This window comes from Aphelocoma coerulescens, chromosome 4A (genome assembly GCF_041296385.1).
Source record: "Aphelocoma coerulescens isolate FSJ_1873_10779 chromosome 4A, UR_Acoe_1.0, whole genome shotgun sequence".
NCBI classification, from domain to species: domain Eukaryota; kingdom Metazoa; phylum Chordata; class Aves; order Passeriformes; family Corvidae; genus Aphelocoma; species Aphelocoma coerulescens.
The window spans coordinates 18228778-18237734 of NC_091018.1; the positions used below are offsets into that span (position 1 = coordinate 18228778).

At 47.8% G+C, this 8957-nt stretch overlaps 1 long non-coding RNA gene across 2 annotated transcripts; it reads right to left on the reverse strand.

Annotated features, from left to right (window-relative positions):
• Window positions 1-3557: 3557 nt before the first annotated feature.
• Window positions 3558-7316, reverse strand: LOC138110239 (uncharacterized). Of its 2 annotated transcripts, XR_011150840.1 has the most exons (5): window positions 7112-7316; window positions 6135-6216; window positions 5922-6030; window positions 4175-4375; window positions 3558-3894 (listed from the first exon to the last, which is right to left on the reverse strand). It is a non-coding gene; the product is annotated as an uncharacterized lncRNA (long non-coding RNA). The 2 variants fall into 2 exon arrangements; XR_011150839.1 differs by having other exon boundaries at window positions 3558-4375.
• Window positions 7317-8957: the final 1641 nt, after the last annotated feature.

An 8957-nucleotide genomic window follows, 5' to 3' on the forward strand; every position in this document is an offset into this window, starting at 1 on the left:
AAAACTAAGTACCTGTCCAGGAGAGGAAAGCAAGATTGATTTGACTCCAAATGCTGCCAAATGCATAAAGCCAACACACTGGGAAAAGTAAGGCAGGCAATTTCATCCTAGTTGCCTTCAGCAACAATGACATTAGGTGTTATTTGATACAAGAGAAGAGCCAATATATCCAGACTGAAGGGCAATTATTTAAACCTGTGTATTTAGAGGGTCTGGATGCTGTTCAGAACAGGAGCACTGGAAACAGCTTCTGACTTGGGGACTGTGTGGGCCCAACACTCTTCTTGATGGCTTCACCCTAGTCCAGACTTCGCATTTAAAGAAAACTTGGGGCAAAGTTTCTAAAAGCAATGTTGTCCCGATTCTTCTCCACCATCCATAACCATCAGCTGGATCAGCACTAAAAGTCAAGTGCCAAAAATTTTTGCCAACCCTGTATTTCGAGCTAGGAGCACAGGAAGAACCCTGCTCACCTCGCTGAGCACAAGCTCTGGAGCCCCAGCCTAATAACGTAAATGTCAGTGGCTGAACCTCCAGCCAGCCTTTGTCTCTGGCACAGGAATGCATTGCTGGGGCTGTGAAATATTAAATGAGGTGTTAGAGTCAAAAGAACAAAATTACACATCCGAAGGCTGCTTTCCAATGCCCCCCGGGCTTGGCTCCGGCTGCCTGTGACGTAAACAGGTATGGATTTATGGCCAATCCATCCCAGCAGGGCCACCAGAGCTGGCAGGGGACAGGGGAGCACTCCTGCACATCCACACCCCTCAGCCTGAGGTCTGAGGGCTGCCAGGGCCCTGGTGAGGCTCAGAGCCCCCCCAGCTCCCTCCCGCTTCAAACAGGAGGCTGCCAGGATTCAGAGCTCCCCACAGAGCCCGAGACAGAGTAGGGTAATGGATGAAGGTTTCTCAGTGCCAGGCTACTGCTTTTCCCATAAATCCACTGCATTTTGCCACAGGAACAGCCAGGAAGCCTCAGCAGGAGGCTGCCACGGGTGCTTGTGAAAAGCCCCAGTCAGTGCCTTTGTACCTCTGCTGGCACTGAAGCAGCTTTGCAAGATTGAGCTTCACAGACCTGAGATCTGCCAGAAGTGAAATGAAGAGGCATCCTAGAGAGCAGACAGGCAAACAGGGCAGGTACAGAGGGCAGAGATGCTCAGATACTGCAGGCATGGAAATCCAATTCCTTGTTTCATTGGAAAATGCAGGGCTTTGGTGATAATGCTGATGAGGTGACATGTCTCAAACTGGGATGAAGTTGCAGGTTGGAGATGCAGGAAGGCACACATGGGCATGGAGAGGAAGAGGATTGACAGAGGCCCTGGAGAATGCAGGAATGAACACGGGAAAGAACCTGGGAAACTCAAACCACCAGTGCCACACAAAGGGCTGAATGCATCCTGAGCAGCAAACTGAGAGCTCTGCAGCTACACCAGCGAGATGTGGCACCCAGGACATTGGGAGCAGCCCTGAGGATAACTCAGCCTCTGAGGCTTTTCAGGAGCTGTTTTCACAATTCTCTGCAGTTATTCTGTAGGATGTTCAGCCACCACTCTGCCCCACAGAGGCTCATCCTCTGCTCTTGGCACAACCTCTCCATTTGTTTGAGGGTGAATTCAGAGTTGTGAATCATACAGCCATCAGGAGGGCAGGACTCTTGGCACGTCCATGCCAAGTATTCCAGCCTCAAATGGCTCAGACCTCAGCAGGAAGGTCTGATGGAGGCAGTGCTCACCAAGGCTGGGTGAGATCTGGTACCCTGCAAAGAAAACCACCTCTCCTTTAGAAGGGGAGGGATGTTTGCAAAGTGGGACTGAGGAATGACAGCCACAGCAGGTCCTGCCACCTTCAAACTCCACCACAGCAGCCAGGATCAAAGTGCCAATATCTCTATACCGTTAACGAGCCACATGAGATTTTTCCTAATGTATGCAAAAAATATTTAAAGAATGACTCTGTTACCACTTAATCCCCCTACATCTGTATTTAACCATGATCCCTTGATACTTCTGGACTCTAGGGCAGAGCATTTTACCACAAGCTGCCACAAAATTGCCATTGCACACCCAGATTCTGACCTCTACTTCCTCTCCTGTGCCCCACTGGGTCAATAAAACCAATGTGATAAAACCATGCAGCACAGGTGAGCGTGAGGGACAGGTGCAGTGGGGCAAAGAGACAAAAGGATTCCCTGGGATCACCAGCCACCAAGGATTGAGGAAGCACTGTCCCAGCAACTTGAACCCCACAGGGTTCCATGAGTGTTCTCCGCAAGAAAAGGTCCATCTGATACACGGCCCCAAGAAACCCCACGACACCAGAGACGTCCCCACCCTGGAGATCCTTGCCTTGCACGCTGCTGTCTCTTGGAAGGGTGATACCTCCACCTGTGAATCTCAGGAACTTCTGCTCCCAGAGCTGCAAGGGCAGCAGCTTTAAGGCAAGGGAAGGATTTCCAAAGCGCAGCACACACATCAAGTACAAAGGCCAGGGCTGTCTGTGGCAGTCAGAGCTCTGGGCTGCTGCAGAACAGAGGTGTTACAGCTTGAGCTCTGCTCGCAGGAGAAGAACCTGTGGGTGAAAAGCTCCTTCTGAGATAGGCAGGGCTATTTCCAGTGCACCTGTCACAGCTCCAAACTGATGCTGCATCAACCAGGGCAGCTCACCTGGCTGAAGGGAGGGGAAGATTTGAGTACCCTTTCTAATAACAGTGTGCCCCATGAGTCAAGGGCTCTGGATGATGTTAAGAGTGAGGAAAACCCAGTGATGGGTTGGATTAGATGTTCTCCAGAGGTCCCTTCCTACCCTAACAATTCTGTGATTCGGTGATAGTGGCAGGATATTGGGATAGGAATCAGAAATAAACTCCAAGCAGTTTTTCTGTTTGTCCAGGTGAATTCCTCAGAAGAACTGGAGAACTTCACACTGCGGCCCCATCTCAGCCCCTCTGTGTGGACTGTAAGCAGCCCTTAGCAACTGTATCACTGTCTATATATTGTCTTAATCACAGGCTCATGTTGTGCAACTGCTCCTTTTGATTCCTGCCAGGCATATTTAGGACTGATTCCTTCACTTACAAAACCCTCACAAGTATTTTTGTCACTAACTGTTCACACAAAATTATTTCTGCATAAATAGGATTCTGTTCTCTGCTTACAAGTATTGTGCATGGAAACCCTTTGACGGGAGAAAAGAAGGTCCCTGCAGCCTTGACATCTCCCCTTGAACTTGAGAGCACCATTTCTGAACAGTGCCAGACTTTCCTCAGCCTAACTCGGTCTGAGTGAGTAAAACCAGTTCTTCCCTGTGTGGCCAGATGCTGCATTGTGATGCTAGCCCAGAGAGAAAGCAAGCAGCTTAGACTGTACTGATAGAAGTCCTAATGGAATAATTAAACTCAAATAATTCAATTAGCACTGCAATTGAGTAATTTCATTTGGAGCATGGCTGCAATTGAGCAATATTTGTATTGTCCCAGCCATGAGGATAGGCACAGTCGCCTTTCAGCAGGCAGAAGGAGATAGATGGTGCTAATAAAGGGCAGAAGATGGATGTGAGGTCACCAGATTAAGTGTGCTTCCTATTTTTGGCTAGAGGAGGAAGTCAAGCCACTGTGATCCCGTTGCCTTTAAAAGCCTAAGTAACAGAAATACAAGAGACTGCAAGACTGCAGGAGTCTGCTTTGCCATTAATTACTTTTTATTGAAAGCTCCCAGCCCGCTTGGCATTGCATCAGCAAGAGGGCAGTCGTGACCCTGCCCACAGAGCCCCTTATCTTAATCGAGTTCAGACAGCAGCGGCAAGTGGTGAGTTGAGACCTGGGGAGCAATGTCTGCTTCCCTTGGCAACCTGAACGAGCCTGCAGAGCGTCAGGCCAGGAGTCAGCAGACGAGATCTAAGATAAAACCGAGACAGGAAAAGAAACCAGCGATTTTGGGCTGCCTCACTCGTGCTGGGTGTAGCTGCATCCTGAGATTCCACAGGACTGAGGGCAGGGAGGGGGCTCTGGGTCAGCGAAGAGGGCAGGTAAATTACCACCCCTGACACGCCCTTGCACCGCAGCCCAGCTCTGAGGAATGTCCACAGTGGCTGCTCCACTATGCCCTACCTCTTCTTTCCCTAAAAAGCAGCAGCAGTATTGCAGCAGGTGAAAAAGCCATCAGGAATCCATTTACCTGTGAGTACAGGGGCTTCAGGTGCTGCATGTGGATCTTTCCTTTGAGGCTCGGGCTGATGATCAGCCTTGGGGGACACAGGCATTTGGGCGTTCAAGGATTAGCCTCTAGCCAAACACCAGCTGTAGCTCACAGCTTGCCAATATTTGGAGATGGGGGGGTCTTTCCTGGGAACTCAGCTTTATCTGGTAGCCTCAGGTGCTGGGAATGGAAAAGTGAACAGCTGGGTTAACCTCTTCCAGTCTGAGAAGTCACTGCAAGCATGATGTCAATCTTCTCCACCTACTCTGAGCTGAGCTCTTGGCAGCTCTGTTAGAGTACCACAAATCTGCCTCTCTCTTCCTTCCCCAGAGCAACTTCAGGTTTGGGGGTTTTTTTTCAATTTTTTTTTTTTTTTTTATTTCCAACTCCCAGAGCTTTCTAAGCAATTTAAACTTGTTTGGTAGATTTTATTTTTTTTTTTTTAAGAAAGAGGCAGCTGATGCTAGAATGCTGTTTGAAGCTCCTCTCCCCTCCCACTCTCAGCAACATCTGAGCTTGGTGGTTAATTACTCTGAGACCTCTCCGCCTCTGTCAGTGTTAGCTGGAATGATGGGTTTACACCATGCATATCAACAAGCATCTAGATGGAAAATAAACCTACTGATGCTTCCACTGTTGGGGAAACAAGTGTGCTGATTCAGGCATCTCAATCCATGTGGATGACAGGCACCTCCTGCTCTGCAACAGAGCTCTGTTCACTGAGGTCCGTGTTAGATCCTATGTGCACTGTGGGACAGATCCATAAAAACCAGGCTTGGGTAACTCAGCTCCTTGCTCTCATTTGAGAGGGGTTGCTCACACATGCAAAATTGACTCAGTTTAACTTTTCCCAGGCAGAAAAAGCATGTGACCCCCTCCACATGGGAGAGGGCTGATAACTCCCCAGGTTCTCTTTGAGCCTGTGCCTTAGGAGGGCCACAATCCTAGGCCACAGCACTGAGCTGTGGCTCCTTTTCCTTGAAGGTGCGTGGCAATGCAGTACGAGAGGGGACGAACACGTCCTTGTGACGGGAAAGCCGCATGATGGTGACGAGTCTGGTCTGACTCATGGCCCAAGAGATGCTGTGATATTCCACCACTGGCCTGCTCTGTCCACCTGCTCTGAGCACTGAGGCAGAGCTTTAGCATTCAAGTCCATATTTACTGTAGGACCTCATTTTCCCACTACAAGAGCAATCCCAAATCAGTAGGAAGAGGTGACCTTGCTCGCTACAGCATCTCATCGTCTGGTTAAGATCTTGCACACAAACTCATTCCCAGCTCTTTCATTGTTTCTACAGTTGGGTTCAGGCTCTGTGTGCTCTGGTTTTAATCAGGTGTTCAGCATCAGGCCCATCTCCAGTTCAGTCCCCTTCCACTGAGTACCAAAACATTCCTCTTCCAGGTGACAAATTCCATGGAAAATACTCTGCATTACCCAGGTGGTACTTCCCCCCCCCCCTTTGGTAGGGCATATAAGCAATTTTCTCTTTCTCTTTTGATCTATATCACACTTTCTCCTGTTTCTGTCCTGTACCCTGTTCTATTACCCAGCTTTGTACCAAGAAATACTACATAACAAACTTATATATAAGCAGCATTTAAGCTGGTCCATGATTCTTCCAAGTAGAACAATTTCAACAGAAAGGAATTTAGCTTGACAAATGCTGCCCAAGACCTGCCCTTATCATCCTTATGCTGCACTGCACAGCTTTTGTTAACTTACGAATGAATTCCTGTTGTGTCTCATGGCTTCTTTCAGATGTTATTATTCCAGCTCTCATGGACATGAACAATTCTCTTGATTTAAGAAAGTAGCCTGAGATGCTGCTTGGCTGTGGTTTGGGGAGGGGCAACAACATTGGAAAACACATTTTATTCAAGAAAATAAAAATATTAGTTCCAAATAGAACCAGAGATGCAATTTAAATAAACTCACCGAGCATAAACTTGGGAACTCATGATGCAAGAGAACAGAAATGGAGTTTTCTATAACTTCAGCTCTCCTCTTCATCCAGCATCTGTATCACAGCAAGCAGTTAATCACCTTCTGCTCTCTTATTCAAGCACTGGTTCAGGACAACCTTGCGGGATCTTTCCAGATGGTGACACCCTTCTCTTCACCTGAGGGATGCCCTATCCCTGGTCTGAAGGTAGCACCTGGCTCCAGAATAAGAACTAATTCTAATTCCCTCATTTATATATTTACCTACTGACCTTCGAGCAAAAGCTTGTGGTGGTTTTTTTGTTTGTTTTTGTGGGTGGTTTTTTTTGGTTTGGTTTTTTGTTTGTTTTTTTTTAATAAACATGGGCTGCTCTAAATAGGGAAAAGGATGGAGGCAAGCATGCATATGCATGTAGGCCTAAAACTAGATGTGACATCCCCTGTTCCAGGTCAGGCAACAGCAATCTGTCACCCAGGCACTGCACACACTAACTCTCCTTACCCAGAAATAGGTGCTGCAAGGACAACACAGAGACTCAGGCTGTTGGGAGCATTTGAGAGGGTTCATGAACTCCCAACACCAACTCCCCTTTCATCTGCTGTTGATAAAAGTAATTGCAAAGGGGCCACCTTAGTCTGACCCCCAGAGTGAGACAAGGTTCCCAGCTCAATAAATCTGTGTGACCCAAGCACTCAGGCCCTCTTGGAAACCTCATAGCTATTCTAGGCACAGTCCCCTTCCCACAGCTTCTTTTGGCACAGGATTTTCAGTGCTGGTGACATTCTAACAAAGGTATCTCATCAGCCCTAAGCTCAGGGCAGTTGTCTGCTCTGAACTTCACCTTCAAAACAGTGTTTTTAAAGAAATTTTGATAATGTCTTTCTTCTCCCACTTGTGCTTTTGCCCAATCCACATCACTCCCACCATCTAGTTTGCCTTAAACACAGACCCAGCTCCCCTAGTTCCTCACCATTTAACTCTTCCTGGAGGGAGTCCTCTGGGTCCCTTGGGATCAGCTCAGGTGAGAAAAGATATAGCTGACTATTCCAGATGAAGTCAATCCCTCATTCCCCTCTATATACTTGCCAGTTTACCACAGTCCCCCCCCAAGAGCTGCTTTGTGGATATAACTGCAGGAATCTGGGTCAGAAGATCCTATCACCAGGGTTCCCAGACACAGAAACCCCCAGGGGTCGTAAAGTCTCATTACTTGGGCACCCGTGAGGGGTGGAACCCACCCAGAACTCACAGTGTCATTAAACTCAAGTATTGGTGCTTACATTTGTACAGCTCCTCACCTGCTACTGTTTGGCGAATGCCTGCCTTGCCCACATCACCTGGTGAGTTAACAAAATCAGCTGTGTCCATCTCCATTCCTATCCTGCTCCTTTTTACACAGCTTTCCAACATGAAAAGAGTTTTCTAGAAGAGGTGTGTGGCTCTTTTTCTCTCTGCTCAGCAGCTGCAGGAGACAGGTTGCCAAACAGAACCAGAGAATTGTTTCAGTAAATACAACCTAGCAGTCTTGGCAGTGTTTGCTGGGTTGTGATACCATCAAGTTAAAATGGCATGGATTAAAAAAAATATATTGTTCAGCAACAGAAGTGAGTTTCCAGCTGCTGGGATCCACAAAGGAGACACCCAATTAAAGAGAGATGGTCTCTAAGGATTGTAGGTGGACAGTATCTGCTACCGTTCTGGCAACTTTGTATGATCTTCTCTTCAGAAATGAGTGTGTGGAGGCAGAGAAAAAAGATGAAAGGGAGGCCTTGAGATGAGAAAGCCACAAATGATCAAAGGTTCCTATGGATTGAGAGAAATACTCCAAAACCAAAGGCATTCCTGTGTTGCCTGTGTCACTGTTGCCCTGGAGTGGATTTCAAAAACTTCTTTATTCATCTGGGATGTGGGGACACACATCAGGAAGCAGATAGAAACTTTTCAGGCCTTGGGGAAGGCTGAAATTCTGAATGAGTCTGACTTTTGCTGAATTGGTTCATGCCTTCATATCCAGATTCCACTGGGGCTGTGTGGGACTGGCTGCATTTGAAGCAAAGGCTCAAGAGGCCTCTCAATTCTGTCAACACTCCTCACACAGCCTGCAGCATCTGCTGCTTTTGTGTCATGGTCCTTCACTAAAAGCGCCTTAACACGCTCCAGGTTCTGCCCCTGGTGCTCACGCTTGTGTCCCCTTCCCACCCACACAGACAGGACACACATCAAGGAAGGACAAAGCTCTTCACCCAGCACTGATCTGAGCGAGGGGAGATGAATCACACACTTCACCCCCATTAGGCACATCCAACAAGGGTCAGATATGTCAACTGCAACCTGCCAGGAGGCTCTGGTGAGAAATGTCCTAATGTGAGAACAATCAGGAGATAAAGCACTTAGGAAAGGAGAGAAGAGATCAGAGTCCTCTGAAAAGAGCACAGAACAAACAATTGTGAGGGAAAAGGAAAAACAGGAATGCTGTTCACCATCATCTGATGAATTCATCACAATCTGAAAGGGAATTCTGCCTGAAGGAGAAAACAGAATGAAGAAAGACACAAAGAGAGCAAAGAGAGACACCAAGAGACAAATCATCTCCTGTTTGTGAAGATTACAGGAGAAAAATAAACCAGCCCCCAGCATATTCCAGGCACCTTCCCTGGAGCCAGGACCACGAGCAGATAACAATGACTGTCTGCCTGTGGCAGCAGTTCCTGAAGGGGATCCCAGAGGACAAGGAGGAATCCAAGCTGCAGGTGCTGCAGAGCAGAGGGTAAAAGTCTACACCAACACCAGCAGGTAGAAAAGGAGCTGCTCCAGCA